The following is a 26,150-nucleotide window of genomic DNA, read 5'->3' as shown; positions in this document are numbered from 1 at the left end:
TGGCACTCCGACTTCCCTGGGTGACAATATAGGCTGGACTTAGTTGCTATACACCAAAGACCACAAAATATTCAGGTTGCTCCCAGTCCCAAGAGACCAGTCACAGTTCAATTTTTACCTCAGATCTCACCAAAGACAATGCTTGTAGCCAATCCTATAGTAAACTGAGGATTTATTAACTGAGAAAAGGCATGGGAGAGTTATTTCAAGATTAAAGCATGCAAATATATATACACAATTGAGTTACAGTCTATGGTTTTAAAAAATGACAGAGTTATAGCAATATGCCAGCTGTGAAGGTCTTTTTGGGCTAACCCAGGTTGACCCTGGGGATCTCTGCTTCTGTTTTTTAGCTCCTGCCCTGTGAGAGTCCAAACTGCAAAAAGAGATGAAAAAATTTCTTGTCCACTATTTTTATTTCCTTCTTAAAGAATTCAAGCGGATGGGATGAGTCCTTTTGCAGGTAGCCTCTTCATAGATGTGAGGGAGCAATTAACAAAGTCTTTGTATTTTGATGTCCCCAATGGTCCATTTAGTTTTGATAACCTTCTTCATAGTTAAGACATGAATTTTCCTGACTGGGTTCACGGTTTCAGAGCACACATTTTTACAGTTATAAAGCAAAACTTAAATATTACCTTATAGCATGTGCTAAAATTATTATAAGTGAGATGAATGCATGCAGCAACTTACAAGCACTTCAGAAAGCCTAAACACTAAACATGTTATTATAAGGTCAAAACCCATCTTAACCATACCAACACCCAGGTGAAACAGATTGGTTTCCAGCAATGAATTTGTCAGTGCTTGGCTGAGGCCTAAAGCCTTGACAAGAGCTGGCACCTGGTCTGCCAGCACCACAGATGGCATAACACCAGCAACATTCCCACCCTTACGCTGGGACAGCCACACATTTAGAGAAGACAGGGAGCAGGACGTGTGGGCAAGACAACACCTCAACAAACACAATCCGCAAAAGTCATAATACATAGTTAAGCTGACACTGAACAACCTGGCCCTCTGTGTGGAATTACAAGGGGATAGGAAGAGTCAAACACAAAGGAGCAATGCAGCGGGGATGATGGTCTTTGAGGGTTCTGGGTACCAGTTTATTGGTGATGGAGACAGGAAACAGATGCCTGTCTGAGATGCAGGGGTCAGAAGATGTATGATTTTGCCATCAGTGAAGACCAGTCCCAAGAGAGCTGCCGTCATTAGGAACTCTCCCCTAGATAGTACATACTAACAACAAATCAGGAGAGAGAGAGAGAGAGATGATACTGCATGCTACCCCACGAATTAACAACTTCACTTTATGGTCAGTAAAGGGCACTCTCCTCTGGGAATGGAAAGGCCTAATCTAGCAATCTTTAGCTGTTCTATGATGGAAAACAGACATCCTGGCACAGCACCCAAGAACATATCATGAGCTGTCAGTTCTCAGGCAGTTTGGATTGGCAGCGGAAATGGAAAACAAGGTGTTACAGCGGGCCTGGAGATTGGATTCTTAGCGGAGTAGAATCGGGGATTAAGTAATCAGAATTTTGAATGGTCTCCCAGAGATAAACTACAAATTAATGTTCTTGTCTCCTGGGAAGGGATCAACAATGTGGCAATCGAGTCTACCAGTAATTTTGCAATTAAACAATTCAGCTACAGGATTACTGAGTAACTCCACAAAACTGATGACTCCCCTGTCATTGTTATATTTTGTTTATGATGACAAATCTAATTTTTTTTTGTTGAATTCATACTTCTCTTGTAATTGAACTCCCAGCTCTGGGACTGTATGTGGAGTATTAAACAATATAGATACCATATGCATATACATATTGTTTTGCAGAATGTTGACTCCCAGTTATATTTGTGTCATTCTAAAGAAATAGTCAGAACACATAACGAATTAGTTCATTCCCCCGCAAACCATTTTGGGTGCATAAATTTTGGTCCATAAACAATGTGATTTTCACACTTTCCAGAATGCAGGCAACAAAAGTAGCATGCTGCATTCCATGTCGTCATCTGCAGGTTTCACTAGCATGGTCCTGCTTTAAAAAAAAGAAAAAGAAAGAGTGGCCTAATGTTAATTGGGTTTCATGCTGCTGGGATCTTGCTTCCCCTGATTATAATAGGATTGCACATGTGATTGAGCAGAACTTGCCTTGTGTATGAATGGCAGTGGAGGTGATAGGATTTTGTGAGTGAGGTGCTTTTCAGCAAGAAGGGTTAAATGAGAGTTTTTAGCGGGAGCAGGAAGACAAGGTGACAGGGAGAGGGAAGAAGTGAGAAAACAGTGGAGTGAGGTAGACACACACTGCAACTGGGGAATTCTCCCCAATTTCCAAGATTCCAAGAGTAGGAAGAAACTATATACACAACTGTACCTCTCAAACCATACCCTGGTGTGGGGGAATAGGTGCAAAAAGCCTGTGACAAAGAAAGAAGGGTAATTGACCCATATTCTAATTTGAAAATTTTTACAGCTGAGCAGAGTGTTAGGAAAACTGAAGCAAGGTTGAACCTTCTGTCTAAAGGAACACATTAATAATCCAGTGTCATTTAGTTTAATTTTATCCTTTGATCTCGATCACTTTGCCCATTCCTTCCTAATTTACTGAAGCGTTTGCAAGTCGGGTCCAAGGGAACAAAGCTTTCATTATTGCCAGAGATGTGTGGAGTAGCTGATAGTAATTCTATTTGGAATGCATTTCTTTAAGTATGGTATGGAGAACGTGGGGTTGAGGAGCAGAATGCTATTTTTCATGATGCAGATGTGCTGAACAGTTCAACAAAAATTCATATACTGGCAAAGTGGCTTTGTTAGGCTGATCTCTGAACAAAGTTCACTAACTATAGTGTAAATATACTTTCCCAAATTATTCATTAGGGACTCCAAACTGAGGGTGTCATTTACATTTCTGGACTATACAGCAGGCAGGCAGATAAAAAGAAAATAGTTCAGCAAAGACCATAATGTAAGCTTCCGGCATGTCTCACTTTCTCATAATATGCTTCCACCCTTGCCTGGGAGGGACCATTTGTTAAATATAGGTAGCTGTTTCATTATCCATTGCTATTCCATTCCTTGGCTTTTTTGCTGAGGGTGATATGGTGGTCACTATGGCCATGTCCACCCTATGGAGACTATGGAGACAGTACTGCAGCTATACTTACATAACCCTGTAGTGTAGACACAGCCTGCACTGATGGAAGGGTTTTTTCCCTTTAGTGTAGGAACGCCATCTCCTTGAGCAAGGGTACCTAGGTTGATGGAAGCATTCTTCCACCGAGCTAGCTGAATGTTAGGTAGGCATAGCTACATCTCTGAGCTACGGGTTCTTCACATCCCTGAGTGATGTAGTTATGTCGGCCTACATTTTAGGTGTAGACCAGCCCTACAATGTATTCATTAGCCAGTTAGAAATTACTGAAGCCACTAACTAACTTCCCACTTGAAAGCAGTCTCCTGGAACAGATTTCAGTCACCATTAAGCTAAGATGAGTTTAAATCATTGGCACAGAGATAAAAGGCTTAACATCCTGTTACCAATTCCTTGAGTCATGGGCTCCTCCATTTTTGTCAAATAAAATAAAATCTATTGCTTCTAACTTTGTTCTCTCTATAGACACCAAAGCCCAGATCCACAAAAAGGCTTAGGTGCCTAAGTCCAAAATCTTGGTCCTACTGAGATCCTGCTGAGCTGTCACATCACTCTGGAGGTGCCTAAAACCCCTCAGTGCCTAAGTTTTTGATGTCAAAGTCCCTTAGGTACCCAGGTTTCTGCCTCTGGGCATGAGCACTGATGGATCAGGCAGGCACTCAGACACCTAACTCCCTTTGTGGATTTGGCCCAAGTGCACAGTATAACACAGTTTGATGTTAACAAATAATTTGTTGATACCAGTTATGGGTTATATTGCACATAATTTTATATATACACACATCTTTGTATTAGAGGGTCTTGCACAGCCAATTCTGGTTTGGGCTATGCATCTACTTACCAGCTGAAGTGGAATTATGCTTCTTTGGACACACGGTGAATGGGATACCCTATAATACAACAGCTACCCCCTTAGGGCACCATATATGTATTTGTAGTTAAGTACCAACTTATTTTATGAAATAATAGCTTTGCAAAAAAATCACGTGTTTCAGAAGAGCAACTCACTGGCCAACATTCCCCTTACTGGCTGGATGTGGTGCAGTGGGTTTGCCTCATCTATTGCTCCATGACAGCAGCAACTTCAGCCCTACAGTGACCTGCTTCTTCTTGTGACTTATCCCTCCAGCCAGGTCACTTTGAATTTTAAAGTCTTACCCCTTGCACTGTATCGGTGTCCCATACAACTCTAATTATCAACACAGCATCTTCCACCCATGCCGGGCTCCTCTTCTCTCAGAGTAGCAGGTTCCCAGGCCTTTCGCAACAGAATGCTAAAAACCCCAAACCCAACTAAAGCAAGGTCCACCTGTTCAGCCTTGAGTTTTTAGTCCTCCCCAGCTCCCTGTTCCTGCTGCAGAACACCAACCCCCGGGCTACTTCCTGAGAGCTTTTCCCCTTTCCTAGGGCCTACCACCAAGGCCCTCCTCTTCTACAGCTTCCCCATGGTTCCTTTCCCAGAATGAGGGAACTGTAACCCTCTCCACTTCTGTGTTTCCGTTTCCTGGGTACCTCTCTTGGACCTCACTCTCAAGTTTACCTTCCTTCCTTTATGAAGAAGACACAGCTCCTCCCCAGCCAGATCTGATAACAAATCAAGATTGACACACTCTTCAGGAATAGCAACACAAAATAAATGAGCTTTCAAACTCCTGTTCACCTTTTGTTCACCCGTGTGGGATTTGCACCCCACCACAAATGTACTTGTTAAATGGAAGAAGGCTTATTTTCTACCTCAATGTAACATTAATTCAGGGTTGAATTTGATGGCACTGAAATCTTATTTACAAAATGAAGGGTGATTTCATGTAAGCGCAAAAAGCCTAATTAGCAGGAATCTGCATCTTTGTTCACCTGGTTTTTTTCTCATGAACAATATATACTGGAAACAATGATCAGATATTCCTACTCTGCATTGATAACAAAAAGTGGATGAGTTCACAATGAATAATTTGTCAAAGTTGAAGTTAGCCTTTTTTTCCTTCTAAGAAATTATCCATGTGCAGAACACATTTTCTCAAACGTATTCAGTATTTGAAATGATACTGTGAGTATTTTTAACTCCCTGGCTTGATTTATGAACAGTTCTGAATGAGTATTTGATAGTCCACACTTGATGTGTTGACTAGCTGTGACTGGACAGATATGCCACATGTTTTTTTTCTGATTCCAGATTGGATGATTCAAATCACTAAACAATGTGCAAGTACTTTTGAATGAATACACTATATATGAATTTAAATTTTGGTTTCTGAAAATACTCAAACATGCAACTTTAAAGTTTGCTTTTTTGAATATTTATGCTGGTAAAACTTGATCACATAAACAGTCTAGAAGGGAATTATAACAGAATTATAAGAATGGCCAATACAAATTAATTTTCAAAGTGAGTGACTATTTTAGGGCCACTTTTGCAGTATCTGCCTCGCTTTAGTTATGAGCCACGGTTCAGAGAACACAAAATTGTATTGCACACATATGCCCTGTTTTGTAAGATTCCAAGATTACAGAACCACAGATTCCCTACAGAAAGAGTTCATTAATCTTCTATGCCATCAGTTCTCTGAAATACACTGAAATACATTTTTCACATCTGGATGTATGGAAGTTCAGAATGTTTCCAGCTTTGTTTCATTGCAACCAGATGCAGATAACTCTTTTCCATATAATTCAATTATGTTTTCTGTCACATTATATGTTTCCCCAGATAATATTAATTCTAAAGCTGTTCAGCTTCTGGTGACTCGATTCATATATTAAGTTAAAGTACAATAATAATAACAACAGTAATTTGCATATTGACCTTCACTAAAACTGTCCCCAGACACTTTGTAATTCAGTCAGCGTTAACTGGTATATTCAGCATGCAGCATAATTAGTAATAGCTTTTGCCCCAGATGACTTCTAGTTATATCAAAAACAAATAAATTATTTTTGTTTTAAAAATAATTATTTGGAAAATAAAAATAAAAACAATGTACAGACATTTTTTTGTGACCACATGCAGGGTGAAATTGTGGCCCACTGAAGTCAGTGGGAGTTTTGCCATTGAACCAGAATTGAACCAGAATTTCACCAGCAATTTCTATCTACTTAAGCTATGTTTCATAATTAGTAATGTTTATAGTCAGCAATATTAATAAGTCATATCTATGGTAGTAATAATATTGAAACACCAAGTTGTGATAAATAGTTTAGATTTTTGATTCATTCATGAGCCTTTTTTAATAGTAGTGTTTTTGGAAAATGCAGGACATTCAGCATTGCCTGATACTTATGCAAAATCACGACAGGATTCAAGGTTTGCATTGCATGTGCCTGGATACTTAAAATCACCCATTGTTACTGCTCTGATTCTTTTACCTGTTTCTTTAGTGTTCATTTATTTCACAGTCCACTTCCTCTCACTAGTTAGATGGCCCATGTTGCTAAACTAGTTTATTCTTTCTAGCATCTCCAGCTTCCATCCATAATGACTTTAGACCATTTTCATTTTCTCTCAAATCCCCTTTTTCATGGGCTAATAAATCCTTTTTCACAAATCAGGCTCGTTGCCCATTTTTTCCCAACATACTTTATTCTGCTTCAGCATATTTAGTTTCTGAAAGGTTTCCCTTCTGTCCATAATACCACACTTTTCTTCATATGCTTATACCTCCAACTTGTTTATTTGCAGATCATGTTGTATTTGTATTATCATTTACAATAGCTCACATTTGCACAGCACCCTTTTATCTTGACATCTTCCCTAATGCTTTAAACTTGCATGTGAACTGCACATAAGCATGATTTCATCCACCACTGAAATGTAGTTTCCTCTGGTGTGAAATAAAGAGATTGTTTAACAGGACATAGCAATGCCACGTAATTGTTTAAGACAGGAAATGGAGAATGGTGTATCCACTGAAACTACAAGGGAAATGTAGAAAGGCAGTATGTAATTAACCTAGTTGTAATTTGACTACAACAATGGGGCTGAGATTCACATGCATTAAAATATTTGCACATAAAGATCTCAAATATCCATGGCTCATGTCTACCCCCAAAGTTATATAATATTCCATCCTGCCAGACTGTCCTGTAATGATGTTCCCAGGTACCTCTTCTAGATATTACATTCTGTATAAAGTTATTGAGTTTCATTAGGTTTAAAATACTTCAGATGCACTGTGATGAATCTGCTAAGCAGGAAACTATCATTCTCATTAATCGCCTGTTCACTAATCTACACCCTGCAGGGTAGGCCCATCTCCTCCCCTTGTCCAGCAGCGGGAGTGGCCGGAACTCTATGGAAGACCCTGACCCAGGAAGTAGGTACTTGGGGAAGTGGCAGCTGCCTGGCAAGCCAGAAGCAGCAGGGAAGCTGGATGCCCAGGAAGCTGCTGGGGAACGGCGAGCACAGTAGGCTGCAGCAGGAGCTGGGGGACAGGGTGTGACTGCCAGACACTGCTGCCAGACTCAGGTCTGTGCAAAACATGTGAGGAAGCACCAGAAACCAGGCAGGGAGCCATTGTGGAGGGTGCCCAATGAGACCCCCCCTCTAACTGATCCTGAGCTAGAAACCTACAAGCTCCTATTTGTCTCTAGCAGGGTCTAGGCCTGAGGAGCCCTAAGCCTAGTGGACTGTCCTTCCTAGAAAAACCACAATTGTTTTGCAACTGTTTAAGCTCCTGTACCCAGGGTATTTGCAAACTCCCCCTTTTTGCCAATCCTAATAAAATATCCCCTGAATTTAGCCCTGTGTCCTGATCATTATTGAGACCCAACGGACCTAAGGTCTAACATCTGAAGAGCCTTCAGAATTTGCCTCCAAGTTGCAGTACACCCAGCGTGCTACAAGTAACTTAGAAGTTTTGTGTAATACAGCACTGAGCAGCTATAATAATTACAGCAGATTTGATGCTGGATAATCTGTCATTGTTATTTGAGTACATTCTGAGCCGATACATTTTGGAATACAGTAACTCCTCACTTAATGTTGTAGTTTTGTTCTTGAAAAATGCGACTTTCAGGGAAACAATGTTAAGTGAATCCAATTTTCCCATAAGAATTAATGTAAATACAGGGGGTTAGGTTCCAGGGAAATTTTTTTCACCAGACAAAAGACATATACATATACAGTATAAGTTGTAAACAATTTTAAACAAACAATTTAATACTTTGCTCAGCAATGATGATTGTGAAGCTTGGTTGAGGTGGTGGAGTCAGAGGGTGAAAGAGGATGGATCGTCCGGCTGCTCCTCTTGCTGTTCTTTCCAAAGTGTCGGGGGGGTGGGGGGGAGGGAATGCTCAACCCCCGGTTCTGTCCCAGGACCGCCACCACTCCACCCCTTCCCCAAAGGCCCTACCCTGCCTCTTCCCGCCCCTGTTCCACCCCCTCCCCCGGGCATGCCACATCCTCCCCCCTCTCCTCCCCCCCCAGAGCCTCCTGAATGCCACAAAACAGCTGATTGCTGTGGGTGGGAGGTGCCTCCCTCCCTGTGCCTCCCACCCGCAGCAGTGTGCAGGGCCATTAATCACCTCCTACTATGAAGGACTGTGACTGTGAGTAGCCAGACACCAGGGCTATTAGAGTGGCTTAACAGGGAGCTATTTGAATCAGGGAGGCTTTGAAGCAGCGTTTTGACAATGAGCCCCAGTAATGTGTCTTTCTATAATGAACTGAGACAGGCATTGTTTATTTGCCCCTGTAATGATTCCTGCCTGAACATTAACTGTAGTCTGCAAATGTGCCGATTGCCACTGTGTTTGAATTTCTGTCGCAATCACCCTGTGTTAGTCACAAATAAAGAATCACTGTCTTTGTAAGACTCAATTTTTATTAAACAGCAACACGCAGGTTGCCATTTGTTATAAGGGACAAGACAATGAGCAACATTCGCTGAAGTGAGGATCTCACAGCTGTGTGTAAGTCTGTCATTATGGAAAATGTTCTTAGTGGTGGAGTGCAAGGGGTACTGTGTTGGGCCGGGAATGTGAGAGCAATGTGTGTGGGGAGTTTGGGGAGGGCAAGGAAGGCAGTTCTGTATGGGCTGCAAGGGGAGTTGTGCACGCATATGTTCTGCCTGCAATGCAATCAAGGACCTCAGTATCTCTGTTTGTGACCTTTATTATCTGCTCCTGACCCTGTCTCCTCTCCCGGCTATCCGTTTGTAGTTTCTCATTTATTGTGTCTCTCCACACTCTGTGCTTGCTATCAGCCTGATCTGAGGATTGCAGCAACTCCCAAAACATGTCTTCCTTACTTGTCCTTGTTTGCATCTTTATCTTATGGAGGCGCTTCGCCGGTGTGTAGGAGTTGGCCCTCAAGGGCACATATGCAGAAGCAAAAGAAACAATACACAGAGTCAGTATTGTGTGTGCACTCACTGTTTTGAATCATAAAAGTCGCATACACCTCTTTCTCACTTTCCCTTGGCAAGCACGCAGCATGGTCAGAACACTAAACATGGTGAGTTCGGCCCTGGCCGGGAGGAGGTGCAAGATGAGACAGGGTCTGATGGTTTCAGAAGGGGATCAGTACAAGCACTAAATGCTAAATATTCTGAAAAATCAGGCCCTACAGGTATCAATTTAGGCACCCAACATTGGTGGACATTTTTGATTATTTTGGCCTTAATGTCTCTCTGCCTTTGTTCCCCAGCTATAAACTGGGGATAACACCATCACCAAATCTCACAGGAGTGTTCTCAAGTTAAATTCATAGACTTTTTGAAGCACTCTGATATTATGGTGAGAGCACCATAGAAATGCTGAGGAGGAAGTCAATAATTTTTGTATTCAGTGCAGGGTTACACACTGGATGAGGAGCATAAAAATGTTGAATAACTAATTACTCATTTACTGAATGAGTTAGGAGTCCTGTGGAAACAATAGCAAGTGATCATGTAATTAAAGACTATCATAGTGCGTATGTAGAAGGGGAGCAAATTAAGGTTGCACGAGCAAGCTTAATTCTAGTGTTGCCTAACTTTTAGTGCTTGATTTTGCAGCAATACTGTTTTATACACATGTGCACACATACACACACATGCTCACAATGAATTAGGCTAAATCAATGGATGATTGCCAAAAGAAACAGTAAGGGAATAACATTATAATGTACATTTGCACCACAGGTTTATTACAATGAGCCAGGCTGGCATCTCTAGCAGCAAACTTTTTAGATGAGCTGTATTGCAGCTGTGTCAGCTGCAAGACTCCTTGTACTTTGGAGTTAAACTACAACAAAAATCACCTGGACAGTGTACTCTTGGTTTTGAAGTACAATGGCAATCACAGTATAAACAAGATTGATTTTAAAGCCTGGTAGAGGTGCTGTCCAAATTCATATCCATTTTAAGATAAACTATGAAAACAGTGTTTATATGAACTCCCATTTTAATATAAACAACCATGGCTACTGGTACTGTAGAGAAAGAGTGAAAACAAAGTGTGTTGGGTTTTCCAGTTCTTTTGAATGAAATGTAGAAGTGTCCATTTCAAACCTCCCATACAGAACATATTCCTTAGCAAAAAGCCAGACACTTCAATAGGTCATTTTATAATGGTGAATTTCACTTGCCGGTTCTTACTTATGAACCCAACTATTCCTAGACTGCCTAATCTGCCAAGCAGGAAAGTGATTTTATTAACATTATCAAGGGTTGGGAATGACAGTGTATGAAAGCCAGTGATGATAAGACAGAGGAAGAAGATGGGCTCGATAGTCTCCAGATCTGCCTGTGCTGTATTACACTCTCTGTAGCCTATAAACATCAGAATCTCATAGTTAACTATTAAAAGCTCAGACAAAAGTACAGGTGGATGAACTGGAGAATATGAAAAGGCTAACTAGTAGTCAAAGTGCCAAACTTATTTACTTATTATGTGCACTATAATAAAGCTTGAAGTCACAAATCAGGAAGAGGGCCCTACTGAGCTAGATTCTGTACAAACATGCTTTAATCTAACATGATGTTTTCCAGTGAAATCATATAAAATATGTATTTTTATGGTCAGTATCACTATTACTAAAGATTAAGGAGTAACAACAAAGAGAGATTTCAGAGTAGCAGCCGTGTTAGTCTGTATTCGCAAAAAGAAAAGGAGTACTTGTGGCACTTTAGAGACTAACCAATTTATTTGAGCATAAGCTTTCGTGAGCTAATAAACTGATTAGTCTCTAAGGTGCCAAAAGTACTCCTTTTCTTTTAACAAAGAGAGAATAAATTTAAGACTCCGGGTACAATCCTGGCTGTTCCTAAGTCAGTGGCAAAACTCCTTTTGCTTCAATGGGGCCAAGTTTCACCTTTCAGGTTCATGAGAGAAAGAGAGAACACAGCTGCCTACCTTGAATTATTCTGCATAAGAACTGAAACACAAAACAGCAGCTTCCTTGGAGCTGCCTCCTCTAGTTGTATGGAGAACTCCTCTACATCTAAGTAAAAAAAAAAACCCACATAAACCCATAAAACAGAATGAGATCATTTCCTTTCTGTTCTATAGTGATATACGATACAGCACATCGTAGGCACTGGCATGTAATAAATAATAATAATACTAAGATTTGCTTTTATATAGCACTTTTCAATCTGTAGACCTCGCAGTGCTTTACAACGGAGGTAAGTATCATCCACATTTTACAGATGGTGAAACCAAGGTATGGGAGGTGAAGAGACTTGGCCAAGGTCACGAAGTAGGCCATTGGCGGACATGGGAATAGGACCTGGGTCTCCTGAGTTAGAGTCCTCTATCTATCAGGACATGCCACCTCCCAGCTGTGCTGTGATGATACAGAGTGTTTTCTAGAACTAGTTGATTTAACAAACAAACAAAACAAAACAAAAATGGAGAAAAAATGGCTTTTCAACCAAAACAAACATTCTCACAAAAAGAAAAAATAATTCTGTTCAAAAATTTTTGATAAAACATTTACAAAAATCGACAAGAAACTCAGAAAATTTGTTTTTTAATTTAACATTTTCAGTTTGGGGTTCCCCCTTTCTCTTCCACTTTTAATTCCACACCCGCCCAAAAGGAAAAAGAAGTTCAAAAGTGAGAGTATGAGGTGGGGGAGGGGGGAAAATATACACTTTCTCTCCTTTTCTTACCCTCCCCACTCCATTTCCAGCAGGGACAAAAGGGGTGGTGGGTAGAATAAAATCGGAGAAAACGAGGTGAAAAGACCCACAACTGAAAACTCTACATCAGACATTGAGATGTTGTTGAGGTTTTTTGTATGGTTATTTGATTTTTGAAAAACCAAACTTTTTCATCATAACAAAAGTAAAGGCTCATGAAAAATGTTGAACAATTTTTTTAAAAAAATCATTCCATTCAAAATTTTTCAGGAAATATACTAACCTTTTTTGTTTGTTTGTTTGTTTGTTGCCAGCTCTAGGTGTTTCCCCAGCAAGCGGTTTCCCTGGATCAGATACCAGCAAGCAGAAATGGGTGCACTGGGCAAGGAACTGGATTTAGACCAGAAGAAGTTGTACAGGTGTCATATTAACTGATATAGCCACACAGGCATGTCTGTGCCACAGCACCATGCCTTTCAAGAGTTGGGCATCAATGTATGAAGCCACAGGCAAAGCATCAACATGGCAGAAATCTCAGCCAAAGGGCCTACTCTGACATGTAAGGTTAACTATTTCCCCCCCGTTTTGTTAGATAGAACACGGTTGCTTGGGAAGTTGACACTGTTAATATAGGGTAAGGAAAAAAAAATCATACAGCACATTCAAACTTCAATATTACAAAATTAGGAATTCTGTCCTTCATTTGTAAATGAATTAATGTACAGAGCAGATTTTTCCCACAGAGGCTATAAAGGCCACAACTAACCCCTAGGTACAAAATTTTGTGTTTAACAATTCTTCTAAGATGCTGGGTCATACAATACTATACTAGAGTATACAGTGCATTTTTTATATTGACTACTGTCATACCAAACACCATAGAATATGGAAACAGAGGCACTTTAGGAAACATTCACAGAAAGATGGTGGTCATAAGTCGAAAGGCTTTGTTCACCAGCTTCCTCTTGTGATGTGTGTGTGTCCAACATTGTCTTGGAGAGAGATTTTCCTCAAAAAAGTAACAAGTCAAAGCTTTTGCTCTTCTCCCCATGAGATTGTAGACAGAGGAGGCCTGAGGTACCACCAATCCCTTTGGTTAGTTGTACAGAGGCTCTGGTAGCAGTAGAGATAGGAACTCCTAAAGATAGCTAAAGTTTAGTCTAGAGGAGATGGCCTGGGCCATTGTGCCAGCACTTCACAGATGATATGGCCTATAAGAGTAAAGAAGGGATGTGCTCATACCATAAATGGATATCCATCCCTAGAACTCTTATGCTTTCTTTACAATGAAGTGTGTACAGCTCAAAGGTGGTTGCTATTGAGATGTTCTCTACTTCACTGATATTCCTGAGATCTTCCATAAGGAGTTTTCATTGGACCATAATAAAACTGAATTAGGGACAAAAGTAAATACATGTATGAATGTTATTATTGCTGTAGCCATATTGGTCCCAGGATATTTGAAAGACAAGCTGGGTGAGGTAATATCTTTTATTGGCTCAACTTCTGTTGGTGAAATAGACAAGCTTTTGAGCTTACATTGAATTCTTCTTCAGGTCATTCTTCTTAGCTGTTGAGCATTTGCAGCAAAATCGGCAGGAGACACTGTCTGGGGGGCTGCACCAGACTCCTCCTTGTGGCCTCACTCTAGAGGAGCCAGGTGGAAAAAAATAGCCATGACTGGAAGGTGAAACTTCATGTAATGTAGGTGAATTGAAATTTGTGTTGTGTTGAAAACTTTTGTTTTGTTATCTTAAAGGGCAAAGTCATTACACATCAGTAGAAAATTAACACAGCATAACTACTCACACAATAGGCAGTCCCTCTTGAATTTCAGGTTGATGAATGAATAAATCTCCCTTCCCTGAATTATGTACTATTGTGTTCAATTCAGTTTACTCATGAATCATACCAAAGGCACAGCTGAAGTCTGAAAATGTGAGAGCCATCCAAACTGGTTAGTTTTACTGTTCAAATGGAATCCATGCAATTTTAAAGCTTCACATCAATGTGGACAAAATGAAAAATACCATTAAGATTTAGGTTCAGCTCTAGGGTGATGTCAGTGGCAGTTACTCATATCGTGTGGTGCCCAAGGACCTCTGCTTGTCACTTGAGACAAATCCTAAAATAGCTCCATCATTGCTTTAACATTAATCTCTTTAGGGCAGAGTTGTCTCATTTATAAGTTTGTCCAGCACCCAGCACAATGGGGCTCTAAAAGCTGAGTGGGACCTTTGGGTGCTACCATAATATAAATATTTTCTATTAATAATACGAGTTATTGTAGTGAAATATGTGAGCATGCAGCCATGGAGTTTTGTTAGCCCAGCTCAGGGTTTGGAATGTTTCATATTCAGAACTAGCAATGATTCATAAGGTGTGCTTCTGAAGATGTTAGCAGCCATAGCAGACCGGCCAGCCATCCAGGACATGGAGAGTGAATCAGTGTGGGATTGCTCATCTTCATACTAAATAATAATGAAAAAAGCCTATCTGAAAAGTCAATTTGTTCATTTGCTTTTGGGAATGGAGGTTTTGTTTTGTGTGATCTTTGGCAGGAGGGAGAGGGAATAGTAAGGGCAGCCCCTGGCAGCTAGCTCCTTTGGCTGCAATTTGTGACTCACCGAAGAGTGATTGTTTCTGCCTTGCTGGCAGCTGCTGCCTGCTGGCAGTTGTAGGCGTATCCAGTTTTAATTTCTAGGCTTCGCTTTATTCCAGATAACATATAAATAAATTGGAGAATGAGACGTGAGTGGACTTAACATTTGCTTTTTCTCTTTAGCAGGGGGATGTGACACTTGGGGATCACCCAGAGCACTAAGAAGTTCTGTCACTGGCTGCCCTGTAACCTTTGGTGTCTTAATGCTGTGCTGCTGTGACTCAGAGCCCTGACACCAGTAGCCAGCCCACAAGCATAAAGGTCTCAACCTGGCTTCCGGCAGCCTAGCTACTCTTTGGCAGGTGACCCCAACGATCCTTCCAGTCTCGAGTCTCCCCAAATCTGTACACTCTGAGTTCTTCACTACCAAACACTCGGACTCTTCCCCTTAGGTTTGGCACCCCTGAAGGGGTTAAACCAGCCCCATCGCACACTAGCTCACACACTCCACACAGTTTGCACACCAGAGACCTGCTTGGGGTAAAAACACACAAAAAGTTTATTTAAGAGAAAAGTCACAGATTCAGAGATGAAATAGTAAGGAAGAGCAATGTGACAGAGTGCTCAGCAGGAAATCCTGAGTCAGCACTCTGTTCACAGCAGCAATCTGCGATGCCTGATTGGAGCTGGAGAGGCAGACCTGTGCCTAATTTGTGCATGGGGCAGAGCAGAAAGGCTAATTAAGCCATTAGCCAGAGCCCACAGATAGGCACAGGAAGGAGGTGGAAAGGGGGAAAGCAGGCAGTGAGAGGGAGAGAGATTGCACTCCCCCTGCTTGTAAAGGTGGTAGATATGCTGTGAAGGTGGTGGGACTCAATTATAAATAAACTGTACAGGGTGTTGAACCAGATTAAGGGTCTTTGCATGGTTTGTTGACTGAAACAGAAGCAGGACTGAGGAGTAAACATATACAGGTTACACTGCAAATAAACACTGACAACCTCAGGCTTTCCACTTCCAGATTAGATGAAAATCCCTTCTCGAGTACAAATTACCTATTGCTTCTGGACTGTTTCCCAGCGTACCCCCCCAGTTGTCACGGGGGGATCCAGCATTTCATGGACAGCTTCCCACCTAGATGCTGTCCGTCTGTTTTTGGATAGATTTTCACTTTAAACCTCTTCCCTTTTAAAAAGGGTTTTCAGGATTTTTTCTCTCCTTCAGTCACTATAGATATTCAAAGTGGGGAAAACTCCCTCCTTTCTTAGGCTTGGTTTACACTAGGAAATTAGGTTTGTATGACTATGTCCCTCAGACGTTGAAAGAATTCTTCCATCGACCTACCTACCACCTCTTGGGGAGGTGGAGTTCCTACACCATGGGAGAACCCCTCCCTTCTGTGTAGGTAGTGTCTTCACTAAAGCACTACAGTGGCACAGCTACAGCGTTTTAAGTGTGGAAAACCCCTTAATTTTCCAAGACTGGGGTTTTCTTTTCAGTAGCAAGTTGTTTCAATGTTTTCCCATTACCTTTAATGACCCATCATCATCTTTTCTTGGCCTAGACCATGGCTGGGTGGTTGGAGCCAGTCTGGTCTGGTTGGGGAGGTAGCCCTTCCCTGCCTGAGTGCTTCACCACCCCGTTGTGAGGTGATGCTGAAGTTGCACCGTAGTGACCAGTACGATTTTCCACCTATATATACACATGCACATTCATAACCATAACCCATATGCATCTCTCATAATGACCATTAAGTTCAGTGCATTACAAGCGTTCATAAAAGATTTGACTCAGTAAATGTTTGTAGTACAATAACACAGTATGCAATCACTTGGTTTAACTGTTTATTTTGGAAAAGGAGGACTTGTGGCACCTTAGAGACTAACACATTTATTTGAGCACAAGCTTTCGTGAGCTACAGCTTATGCTCAAATAAATGTGTTAGTCTCTAAGGTGTCACAAGTCCTCCTTTTCTTTTTGCGGATACAGACTAACATGGCTGCTACTCTGAAACCCATTTATTTTGGGGGGGTTAAACTGTCTGTTCTCTTCTTGGGGTACCTGGACCCTGTTTGTCAATGCATATTGAGTTGTGTGTAATTTTTGGATGGGGAGGGGCAAAAGACAAGGAAAACATGCAATTTGAAACAAAGAAAGGGAGGCCCTTTTAGAGGAAGAAGTAGGAAAGGAATAAACAGCCTACAGGGATGTCATTGTGGCCACCATACTTAAGGGTTACTGGTTACATATTAGAGAATAAGGAAGCAAGATAGTTATAGCTTTAGACTATTACATTTCATTTACTTCTTTGGTCAGTTTGAGGGGAAAGGGAGAGAGAGATAAATTAATAGTACAGTGATAATATAATAATGTAGCTCCTAGCATGATTTATATTATATTATTATTTATTAAGAAATCTTGGGATGGATCCTCCAGTTCACCTTGGGCTGCTTACATGATGCAAAGTAATTTTACAAGAACTGGAAATTGCCCCAGAAGAATTGCCTCTCGGTATTGGGAATCACTAGTGATATAATGTCTCCTATGTCCACTCTGCTGCCCCCTGTGCTGGGACTGCATCACCTGGCCTGAGGGAAAGGTGGCGTGACAAAGTTCCTCCTCATCTGGCCTGACCCTGTCACAGTGGAGACATGCTAGAGGTTGGGGAGGGCAGCAGGAGGAGAGAAAAAGGCAGGTTGTGTGGTGGAATGAGGGTCATCTACAGCAAATACCCTACTGGACATAATGTCACTGAGGGAACTTACTCCAGGGGCATAAGTTCAAGCTGATCCCTTACAGCCGCAACCAGATTGTCCCAGGGCCAAATTGAAGTATATGCCTAAAAGCTCTGAGAAATAAGCATATTTAGTGGGAAAATGTTAAAAACATCAATCAGAGAATTCAGAAATGGAAAAGACCAGTTATATCCTCAAGTTCATCCTTCTATAATTTCCCTGTTACAGTACATAGTTCACATAGAAACCAGACACTACACTTGATCTCAGGCCCTACTTTTTGGCTTGGGCACTGGTTAATATTGACATACTCAGTTCTATTTTCCAGTTACATGGGAATATTAAACCTGGTGAGGAATATAAGACTTTTGTCTCTCATGATCATTTCAGTTCATGATATTAGATTATATATTGCTGTTAAAAATCTGTTTTTTAGGCCACCACATTTCTTAGGGTGTTGTTTTTCCATCGTTAGTAAAAGGATCATCAGTGCACGTTGTCTGCAATCAAAAACAAAACAACCAAATAAACAACCCTTCCTTATCCTCTATTTGGCTTTGGCCATTTTTCCTTCTAGTTTTCAGAAATCTAGAATCTAAGTTGTAGAATGCTCTATATTTTTAAAACCCCAGAATCTCAGACCTCTGTCTCTCACTTCCTGAAATGCACCATCCATTTCTGCAAAAAGAAAAGGAGTACTTGTGGCACCTTAGAGACTAACCAATTTATTTGAGCATAAGCTTTTGTGAGCTACAGCTGAGAAGCCTTGTGTGTAGAAAAGACTGGGATGGTAGGCTTTCCTAGTACTAGAATCCAGTCTATTGCCTGGAGCAGTGATTGATTTGGTTGAATTTTAGTAGTGCAAGGTCATGTTTCCCCCAAAGAATGAATTAGATGTATGATTCCACCCCCCACTTCCCCCAAACACACACAAAGTACCATCTCTGAGTATTAGATGGCAGCAAATACAAAGTTGGCAATAATGGAGGTCATCCTTTAAACTGCCATTTTCTCCATGATGTTACCAGAGGCTGTTCAGTTCCTATTGAAGGTGCATCTGTAAATGTTTCAGCATTGGTAATCTCTCTTGCTCTTGGACTACTGATGAGTAAGTGCAATGGTGATTCATTAAAAATAAAAGGAAAGCAATTAGCTGCACTTGAACATAAAGACAAACACACGTTGTCGGAGTGGAGAAACAGCTTGCTGAAAAAAAATTTGCTTTTCAACTAGTATTCAATCTACTGCTATTATGAAAAGATAATCTCTACTAATTTTTTCAGCAAATGCCAGCCATGTCATTTCTGTTTACAGATGAGTGGATTCCAATCTTGAAATGTTTATTCTCAATCTCCATTACTGCACAGAAGATTTCTTTAGATAAACTGGTGGAAAGCATTTGTATTCTGAGCTAGGTGAAGGGAGAAAGCATTGGAAAAGGGAGTTACTGTATATATATGATTGCATTACAGCTTTGGCAGTCATCTAAACTGGCTTGGTGGATTCTTAAGATTATATCTTTCTCTACTGTGGGACAAAAGTAATGCCCGTGAAGTAAGATGTACAAATGAACTCTTTCAACTCTAAATGAAACCTTTCTTTCTTCATCTGCCTATTTGTAAAGTCCTCTCTGGAGCTTAGCAAATGCCCAAGGATTCAGGCTAAATTTTTAAAGCATTGTGGTAATGTGTAAACACACAAAAATAGTTTCATTCTTGTTCAGCATGAATTCATGAAAGAATTCCCTATGTAGCAAAACATTAAAAGACTGTTGAGGAAATGTCTTAAATGAGGAAGAACAAAAGAAAATGGATGGAACATTAAGACACTAGTGATGTATCAATTAATTTAATTAAAGGTTGTTTTTAGACATCCAGCCTTGCCCAAATAAAATTAAATTGAGAGAAAGATTACTTTCAAATAAAGAAGAGGTCTGATCTAGTGGTTAAAGCAGAGGTCTAGCTAATAGGATTCTCAAATCCTAATCCTGGCTCTGCCACTGACTTGCTTTGAGTCTTTAGACCAATAATTTAACTTCTCTATGCCTGACTTTTATGCAAGGGTAAAGGGTGTTGCACCTTCCCTACCCTGCCTTTTTGCATGGACAAAGGGGTAGACACATGTCCAATAATGCATGCACATTTTAGGGTGAAATTGTAAGGGCAAAACTGTCATTGACTTCAATGGAGCCAGGATAGCACTCTTGATCTTTTGTTAATGTCGAATTATAGGGCCTTGTCTACACTGAAGGGTAAGTCAGAGCAAGTCATGCAACTTCAGTTTCATACCACAGTCTCTACACCACGCTATATGGGTGGGAGATGCTCTCCTATAGACATAGCTTCCATCTCTTGTTGAGGTGGAGTGCTGAAGTCAATGGGAGAGAGCTCTCGTCTTGTCACGTCTTCACCAGACCCACTATATCAACATTGCTGCATCGATTGCAGAAGCACTGATTTAGCCTGCCGTGAAGACAAGCCCTAGGTAATGCTACATACTATGATTCTTTTTTTAAAGGAAATCACTGTGCCCAGTAACCTGTGACTCATTCAGTGCCCGGAATCACTGAAGACTTGATTCAGGAAAGCAACATTTCTATTCAGGAAGTTAATAGAACCTCAGAGCTTTTCTGAATTGGGCCCTAGATTGTTATCCTGAAATTGTGACTCCATTTTTTATTACTAAAGATTACAGTGCAAAAGGGTACATATAAAAATAATGCTTTGCAATTTCTCCCTCTCACTGTTACAGTGTGGCCAATTCCCATGATTTTATCATGATATTTGGTGTTCTTCTTACAGTCCCCAGCTTGTTGAGGCATTTGAATTTCAGCTTTCATAAATAAACAGACTTCCAGCCCTAATTTTTTGAGGGAAAATGCTTGAAAATGTTCACCCCAAAAGCTCAAAAACAAGGTGGCAAATAAAAAGAACCTCAAATATTATTTGTAAAGTCCCATATGCACAAAAAGTAAGATCATATATTAATCGTACAAAGACATTCTTCAGAATGTGTAAAAAAATCTGTCAGATGTGAGGCTTTGTTTCTTGAAGGATAAGTTCGTTGACTCGGATTTTGACATTTTTGGAGCTTGTACACTTCAGGTAGAACTTGCACATTGTTCTGGGTTCCCTGCACTCATGCATTACAATCCAAAGAGTCTCCCTGTTCTTAAAGGGCCAACACCCATTTCTATTCTTACCTATCTACAAACAAAAACACAAACACAAATATAACAAATATTCAAACAACGTTCAGATATGCTGCTAGATACCTGGTCTTACAATATAAGACCATTTCAACAAATATATTTATTCTAGAGTCCTCACACTTTCTCAATAATAAAGAGAGCTGATAAGAAATTTTTCACCAAAACTTTTACCAAATATACCAACTTATCAAAACCAAAACCTTTTGCCGGAAGGGGTTGATTTCAGCTTATTTTTGTATTTGAAAAATGTTTGGAAAAAATGTTTTGACATTTTCAAAAAGAAAACCTTTTGAAATTTCAGCTAGAGTAAAAAAAAATAGAAATGGTTGAAATCAAACTTCTTGAAACTAAAATGAAATTGACCCAAACAAAACAAGGTTTGATTATTAGTTCACAAAATTAAGATTTCTACTTTTTGGTCCTAAGTCATGATGGGAAATTTTTTGGAATTGAAAATTTCCATGGGATGGGAAATCATTTCCTGCCCAGCTCCATAGTAATATAAAATAGACATTTTAAAAAAGAGAACTAAATGGGGAAGAGTGCCAGCACTGGCAAGGACAATCAAAATTGAAGGAAAAATTAAATGTCATAGCACTTCTGTACCTATTTCCATGAAGACTGAAATAGGTATAGAAGTGCTATGACATTTAAATTTGATAGAGGTTTCTAGGTTCAAGTAAAAGGTATTATTGAACTGACAAAACCCAGTTGCTTTTTAGCATAAAAATTTCTATTAATAAAGTATCGTGTTTCTTTATTATTCAGTTATGAACTCACTGCCAGCTGAAGGAATCAGACTAGCTAGCCTGTTGGGGGAGGTTATTGAGAAAGCAATATACCATATCATCTGTAGCTATTGTTATCAGTGGAATGTCTCCCAAGAAAACTTTGTGGATTCCATCCTGAAGATTTTGTTTTTAAATCACATTGTTATTTATCAGTATGGGAATTGCAGAATGCCACACCTCTAGATTCATTAAAGAAAATAACTGTACTACAAAAAGAAAAGGAGGACTTGTGGCACCTTAGAGACTAACAAATTTATTAGAGCATTTAACTTTCATGAGCTGCAGCTCACTTCATTGAGCTGTAGCTCACGAAAGCTTATGCTCTAATAAATTCGTTAGTCCCTAAGGTGCCACAAGTCCTCCTGTTCTTTCTGTGGATACAGACTTACACAGCTGCTACTCTGAAACCTGTACCACAGTATTTATGCAGGACAAGATGGCAAATGACATTGTCTTGGGCAGTCTGCCACATATGATTCATAACATCTTTAACGTTAATGGACTTGGAGACAGAAGATAGATGAACTTTAACCTGTCCAGGTAAACATTAGCAGTGGCTTTATTTGCTACCCACCATTTATTTGCATTAACACAGTAAGATGTACACATGACTGATGTAAATCTTTTTAATTAAATACTTTGTAAACAGCCCGAACAATATGGTGCTAGAAGGTTTCAGATTAATCTTATAAGGTGAAGCAAATAACAGACATTGTCAGGTACAAATGTTAAATGCAGGATTAGTACTGGTCCCGCATTTTGTACTCTCATTGAGCTGAATGATCACACAACATCTCACACTTATGTTGCAGGTGAAGAGTATTTTCATTTGTTTTAAAAATTTAGCATGATACATCATCTGTTTTCCATCTTCTTTGCCAATGTGTTGGATCATATTAAAGAAGTTCTGTATTAAAATCACAAATGAGTTTGATTCCCCATAGTTTAAATTCCAGAGAATTACTAATTAAGAGGTCTCTAGGTCTCTGTTTGTCTCCCTCTATGTGTGAAAATTGCAAGCTGCTAATTGTGTTAGTACGTTCTAAGACAGAGTCTGTTCTCAAAGCAATTCTTTGTAACAACAACTACTCACACAGAGAGAGACTCAAAGCAATACTCTGTAACAACAGAAACAGCACCCAGAGACTCCCCGCCCTTTTGTTGTATTCATCTTGCTTTTGTTAACAATTGTGATTAAAATAGAGATAGAGGATGTATGTGGATGGATGCTTGGTGTGGATAATAACTGAATGATCAGGGAGGTGCCAGCCTAAGAATCCAGTGTCCATCGGCTGAAGAAGGCGTCAAGTGGAAATAACTAGAGGACCCCTGGAGGGCAGACTGGAATCCACCCAACAGCCTTAAGAATGGGAGAACCAAAGAACAAGATAACATCTGGCAGCACGGAGCCATCAGTAATGTGTCATCTGCTGATTGATTCAGCAACAGCATGATGAAGCAATTCCCATAGACTGGCATAGGAAGAAATTCCTGTAAAAATGGACTCTAGAAAGTGAGAACTTTGGGGTCTGATTCTGCAAACCAACTTCCAGGAGCATCAGATGAGCATCTGACAAGGCCCTGCTCCCTCCTCATGTCCAAGCCACCTGGCCAGTGGCTTGGCATGAGCAACTCAAAGGCTGGTACTATGATAACAACCTTGCAGAACCTGTGTGTGTGTGCATGAATGAATGTGTGAATAAATATGAGATTGAATGGAATGTTATAGCTATAACTAACTGCTTACTATGATTCTTTCTGTATTCACAATAAATGTGGCATTTTGCCTTTTCCCCTTTAATAAGATCATGCTGGTTTTTATTTTATTGGTATAACACATGTGCCTTTCCATGAAGCATATACAATATTTTTTAAAAAATCTAACCAAGTTTATAGCTTAGCTTTTCTAAAGTTAATTATGGAAAAGTTATAGGGCCTGAATCTCATTTATACTAAGACCCCTTTAAACCACCTTGCACTCTGGCTGTTTAAAGAGGCCTTCAAGTGGTTGCCAATTTAAATTACATTTATACCCCTTTAAAGCACCCTTACACAGCCAGAGCACAGAGTGGTTTAAAGGAGCTTTACTATGAGAATCAAGCCCATAGACTACCAAAACCTAAATCATGAACTGTTTTACTTGACTGGATCCCAGTACCAGGAGTCTACTTAGCAGACACACTGAATACAAATTGACCAATGGAGCTGACTAAATACAACTCTAATGTATCACTTTGGAAATGCATTTAATCACAATAACACACTCTTCCTGTGCATATGATCTAATGACTAAGTGAGTCAGCTGCCCAAACTGAATGCATCTGTGCAGTCAAATGAGTAAATATCTGAAATTGTCAACATAAGATTAACAAACACCAAAGAAGATACTTCGTAACAATGTTGCCTCTACTTCATTCAGATTATTGGTAATCATCCATATACTTGTATTTTACTATATACACTACCCATTGGTCTAAATCCTGCCCTGTGGTGCACGTGTTTTGAGTGAAGAAACCATATAATAGTAATGCTAATCTAGATAGTAATACTAATATGATAGTAATGCAAATCTAGATACTCCAAATATGTTTGTTCCAAGAGGTCAGAGAAGCAGATTTGCATTTTATATATCTGAAAGCATTAATGTACTTTAGAACTGATGGATTTTCTGTGGCGTCTTTCTAACTTAGCCCTATAGAATGGTCTATTGATAGCCTCAGTTGTAAATATCTCCAGTGTTGTGATTCATCAAGCATGTGGTTTTGCTGGAGAGATGATCTACCTGGAAATAAATGATCTACCTGAAATAATTGTCTTCTATCCAGAACACTGTTTTGGATCCATTCTGTCCAGTCTGGACCAAAACACTATATAAAATCCTAGTGAGTCCATCCATTTTAATAAGTTATAGTTACTCTTACAGACTTAGTTGCAGTACCTCTCATCTACAAACACATGACTGTCTAGATGTACAATGAACCACCTGCACAACTGACTACCTGCATAACCTAACAGGCCACAACTTCTCTGTGCTTCATCTCCCCATCTGTACTACAAAGATAATATTTCAGTGCTTCATAAGGGTGTTTTTAGGATAAAAGTGTGAATATTTGTAAAGTGTTTTGTAGGGTGGAATGTAATGAGAAACACAAGTGGAAATTATTATAGTATTAGCTATTGCTATTACTGCTCCTATTTAAGGCCCAGATTTTTTAAAGTATTCTGCTGTGCTCACAATGAAACAAGAAAGTTGAAATACCATTCCACTTTTTCCATTTAAAATATTGTCAAAAACTGACACATTCCCATGAAATTTAGATTTTGATCAAACGGCATTTTCTGACTGAAAACTCTTCTGTCAACAATATTTGGATGAGCTCAAATATGGATAAAACCATGCTGAATTGCTGAGTACAGGAACTCTGCAGCATCCCGCTTTAATACCTATCAAACATTCCATATTACACATGATCAGCCCCTCTATTTTCAGTGATGGAGGGATTGAGATGAGTAGAAAACCTTTTAAATGGCTAAAAAAAAAAAATCTGGGAAGGGTGTTGTGCCTTTAAGAGTCATTAGCCCTCTCTCTGACATCACAGAAGTTTCTGTACATTCCCTGTGCACTGCAGGTTCAGGGAGGCCTTGGTGAATTGGAGGGGTGGAGCTAGAAGATATTCATTCCATGCAGCAGCATGGCACAGTAAAATAGTGGAAATTGCCCTGCCAAAACAAAACATTTAGTTTAACCCACAATGGATTTTTTTTTCAACTTTTGAACTGACCAAAAATTTTCAGTTTTGGTCCCATCTGAAACAATTCTTTTTGACTTTTAAAAATTGCCAGTGAACCAAAACATCCATTATTTGCCCAACTTTACTTCCACGTTAATGGTCTAGGGCCACAGGAATTAGGAGCCAGCTCCTGCTGAAATCCAGTGACAGGTATGTACCTAGCACTCTTTTAGACTCTTTTGGAAATTCCAGACTAAATCTAATTCTGTTTGTAGTAAATTAAAGCAGATATTACTGAGAAATTATCAAGAAAGAAAGATGAAAAAAACCCATAAGATAACTATGCAACAACATCTCTGCTTGGAATCCAGTCATCCACAAAAGGCAGGCACAAATCTTGTGGCAGTGTTAGCTACAGCATGGCAGCACAATGCATTGGTTGGCCTAAACCTGTCAATGTGCATGGTCCCAGGAAGTATTCAAGTCCAGCCCACCTTGAAAATATTCTCTCCCAAGAATGAGCCTCCATGTTTTATAGGAAACATATTTTCTTTTTAGATTCATGAATTCCAAGGCCAGAAGAAGCCATTGTGACCATCTAGTCTGACCTCCTGTATAACACAGCACATAGAATTTCCCCATAATGATTCCTAGAACATCTCTTTTGAAAAACATCCCCAACAACTCATCCCTTCAGAACCAAGGTCATATCATTTTCACAAAGTTAATTTGTTCTGACTCATGCAGCACAACATCTTCAACTGCCACAGGGTGCTCCCTCAGCTACCCAGTGTGCCATGCTGCCTGACCCATTTGCCTGGTCTCTTATTCACAACATACGGACAGTGTGGTTTTTT

This window comes from Natator depressus, chromosome 1, assembly GCF_965152275.1.
Source record: "Natator depressus isolate rNatDep1 chromosome 1, rNatDep2.hap1, whole genome shotgun sequence".
In the NCBI taxonomy this organism is placed as follows: domain Eukaryota; kingdom Metazoa; phylum Chordata; order Testudines; family Cheloniidae; genus Natator; species Natator depressus.
This window is presented reverse-complemented; position numbering follows the sequence as displayed.